This window comes from Mustela erminea, chromosome 3 (genome assembly GCF_009829155.1).
Source record: "Mustela erminea isolate mMusErm1 chromosome 3, mMusErm1.Pri, whole genome shotgun sequence".
Taxonomy (NCBI): domain Eukaryota; kingdom Metazoa; phylum Chordata; class Mammalia; order Carnivora; family Mustelidae; genus Mustela; species Mustela erminea.
In genome coordinates this window covers 42,100,176-42,104,570 of record NC_045616.1, presented here as the reverse complement: position 1 = coordinate 42,104,570, position 4,395 = coordinate 42,100,176, and positions in this window count along the sequence as shown.

Sequence of the window (4,395 nt, the reverse complement as noted above, 5' to 3'; positions counted from 1 at the left end):
CATTTGGCTTTTAAGTACGTTCACCTCTGTCCATTACCTCTGAACTGAGTCACGATGAATGGCAAAATAAATTTTGAAGGAACACAATGTAAATTCAATTACAATTCAATTGCAATTGTTCCTGGTCTAGAAATCCAGTTGCAGTATTTGGTATTACAACAGCAGAGAGGTCTGACAGAGACTCTGAACTCTATAGCTAAATAGCCGGATTTCAGACCCCCAACTCCTCTTTCACCAGCTGTGTGACCCTGGGCAAGTCACTTAGTCCCTCCAGACCTCAGCTCTCCCATTGTAAAATAGGGGGACTGCTAATAATCCTACCTCATAGGGTTATAGGAAAATGAAATGGATTCTCAGTTGTGAAGTGCTTAGAATCAAATCTGGCACATTTAAGACTATCAGATTCAGGGTGCCTGGGTGGCTCAGTGGGTTAAAGCTTCAGGTCATGATCCCAGGGTCCTGGGGTCCAGTCCCACATCGGGCTCTCTGCTTCAGCAGGGAATCTGCTTACCCCTCTCTCTCTGCCTGCCTCTCTGCCTACTTGTGATCACTGTCTGTCAAATAAATAAATAAAATCTTTAAAAAAAAGCCTATTAGATTCATAAGTTTAAGACATTAAAACGTGACTGTAATCCGCACTTTCTTCATTTCAATACATTCCAGGCCAAAATCACTGCCCTGGTGACTGCCTACTTTCTCAAAAGTTGCAATTATCTTCCTTTAACTCTGAGTGGGGAGGCCAGGCTCCACTATGGTGCTGATGACATGCACAATTGCTCACTAAATGTTTCTTGAGCCTCTATTACACTCTGTCATCATGTTCTTCCTGTCTTTTAGGATTTCCATTACCTCTTTCTGAATCTCCCATATGTTTTCTGATTTGCATGATTTACCTGTCTATTACATATTTTATGCTGCCAAGTAAATCGATCGATCTACCTACAGTCATTTTTTGAGTACTCTCTCCATGACAACTACTATGCTAAGTGCTTTTCTCTCTTCTTTAATCCTCACGGTAGCATTTAGGGGGTAGGACCTATTATTATTCCTAGTTTGCAACTGAAAAAAAAAAAAATAAGACTCACAGAAGTTCAGAAAGGTGGCCAAAGTTATACACCACAGGTTAGGCAGAGCACACATACCAAAACATTTAGAGACTATGATATCAAGTGTTCCCCGGAAGATGGAGAGGGGTAAGTCTGAAACAGAGGCTGGTACCTTCAGGGTCGTGGTTCTCCTTGAAGGAAAGCTGTCCTCTGTTGCTTTATGTATTAATTCCTTGTTCTCTACCTCATTTCGGCATGGATATCTCAGCAATCCTAGGTTGGGGAAAGCTAAGCTAGTGCCTCTCATTTTGTTACCATCAAACTGAACTTTCCTGTTTCTATAACTCTGCTGGAGAATGTTAGCAGATACACATGGTTAAATAATTGATTCCGCTTCCATTAATATAACATTATTGAACACCAGGAATTGTTTAAAACTTGGGGATACAGCAGTGAATAAGACAATAATAATAAAGAGAACAACACCCTTATAATAAACGAAATAGACTATATCATGATATATAGGCATATATATACATATTATACATATAATATTAGCTAAAGGCATTGTATTCTTTCAAAAACTCTCTTACGTAGTAATTGACAGTTTTATAACATTTTAAAAAATTATTGCCACGGTGATATGTAAATAATTACAAGGTAATTACAGTTCACTTTGAAGCTTCAAAACATTGCTCATGATGCATTGGCTCAATGCTTATATGCAGACACAAGAGATTCTTATCAGAATCAGTGTATAAAGATGATCAGATGTCATCATAATCATAATTCACAAAGAAATTTCATAGTTACTTCAATTCTGAAAATGTATTAAATAGAAATAGAAGAAGAAAAAAAATGAACAAGTTGCAGATCTCAGTTATGCTGATGTCTTACCTGATGCCACAAAAGTCACCAGCCAAAATAATTAATGTCTTTATATGACAGATGCTGACAAGGATGTGGAGAAAGGGGAACACTCTTACACTGTCAGTGGGAATGCAAGTCTGGTGCAGCCACTCTGGAAAATAGCATGGAGGTTCCTCAAAAAGTTGAAAATAGAGCTATTCTATGACTCAGCAATTGCATGACTGGAAATTTACCCCAAAGATATAAATGTAGTGATCCGGAGGGGCACCCACACCTGTGTTCAGAGCAGCAATGTTCACAATAGCCAAGCTATGGAAAGAGCCCAGATGTCCACCAACAGATGAATGGATCAAGAAGATGTGAGATTATATATATATATCCCACAATGGAATACTCAGCCATCAAAAAATGAAATTTTGCCATTTGCAACAACATAAATGGAAGTAGAAGGTATTATGCTAAGTGAAAAAAGTCAGTCAGAGAGAAAATTATCATGTGATCTCACTCATATGTGGAATTTAAGAAACAAGACACAGAATCATAGGGAAAGAGAGGAAAAAATAAAACAAGATGAAATCAGAGGGATACAAACCATAAGAGACTTTTAATCACAGGAAACAAACTGAGGGTTGCTGGGGGGGAGGGGAGTGGGGACTGGGTGATGGACATTAAGGAGGACAGGTGATGTAATGAGCACTGGGTATTATAGAAGACTGATGAATCACTGACCTCTACCTCTGAAACTAATAATACATTATTTGTTTATTAATTCAATTTAAATTTAAAAAGTATCAGTTAAAAAATGTGTTTATATATAACTCTCTATAAATTGAAAGAATTTACCATTCAATTTCTGGGGCAAATAACAGGAGCTACTTGAATAATGCCAAAGAAATATTTAAAAATTTTTTTATTGTCATGAGTATGTTCAAGATCCTTGGATTGTCTCTCTCTATATATAGGTTTTTGTTGTATCCTAGACCTATTAAAAAGTCAAAATATTCATCCGACTCAACTAAAGATGTAGATTAACACTCAAAGATTAGCAACTCAATTTGTTTTCTTAATGCTTATAGCATAAATTTCTAAAAATGTATAACCAGAGCTACAACTTAAGCATCACTATCCTTCTGGCATAAAGAACATTTTCTTATAAATCTTTTATTGGCATTTGACTAATTAAATGTTTTAATTATTGCTCCTGAAATAATGGTTTTGTATCAATATAAATACGTCAAGTCTATCTTAGCTCATGTGACAAAGAGAAAAGTAATGTTTATAGATGTAGACTACAACATGTTATTCAGAAAACAGAAAAAAAAAACCAAAAAACAAAAAACTTATGTCAGGGTGTAAAGGAGGCAAAGTAATCCAAAGACTCAGGAAGAAAGAGGATGAAAAGAAAGTAGAAGCAGTATCAATATGTTATCAAAGATAGGGACTTGACTAGCTCAGTGGTTAAGCATCTGCCTTGGGCTCAGGTGGTAATCCCAGCGTCCTGGGACTGCTCAGCAGGAAGCCTGCTTCTTCCTCTCCCACTCCCCCTGCTTGTATTCCCTCTGGCTGTGTCTCTCTCTGTCAAATAAATAAATAAAATCTTTTAAAAGCATATGTTATCAAAGATACTTCCAGGAAAAGAAAATCCTTAACCTTTTTAAATCTGAAAATGGCTTAAAAATACTTTAGAAGTTCAGTGATTTGCATTTATGCCCAGAAAGGAAATTACATTAAATTAAATATATCCAGGAAAACAGCCCAAGAAGGGAGGAGGAATTTGTACAATTTGTCATCTCAGCTCAGAATTCATAACCTCAAATCAAAGTAAATCAAAATATTAATACCCATAACTTGAATTTTAGATAAATATTCATAGAAATTCACTCTACTCCGCAGATTTCAAGTCATCATTTAGATATTCCCATTAATCTCAGCCCCAATCACTTAGATCTGTTAATTTTTTTTAAGGTTTGTTTTTTATTTAAGAGAGAGAGAATTGGGGAATGGGGCAGAGGGAGATAGATCTTAAGCAGACTCCCCACTGAGCACAGAGCCCAATAAGGGGATCCATCTCATGACCCTGAGATCATGACCTGAGCCAAAATCAAGAGTCAGACACTTAACCAACTGAACCACCAAGGTGCCCCTAGATCTGTTACTTCTAATCAAGAAAGATGGGGTGGTTATAAAACAAATAAAACAAAACAAAAACAAATGATGTATAACAACTTAATATATATAGCAACATGATTAAATTTTTCCAAGGCCATTTGATTATCATGTAATAAGCAACCTGAAAATGATAAAAATTAAAGTTTTTAGATTTCTCACTTGTTTTTATCAAGTATCCCACCTCATTTACCATGGAATGAAGGGGAGGGAAAAAATCTGTCTTTGTTCAGTTTCCCTGAAAAACTGGCTAAAATATAATGTAAGGATATGGGAAAATTATTAATAGGGATATGATCAAGAGTATTGGGAA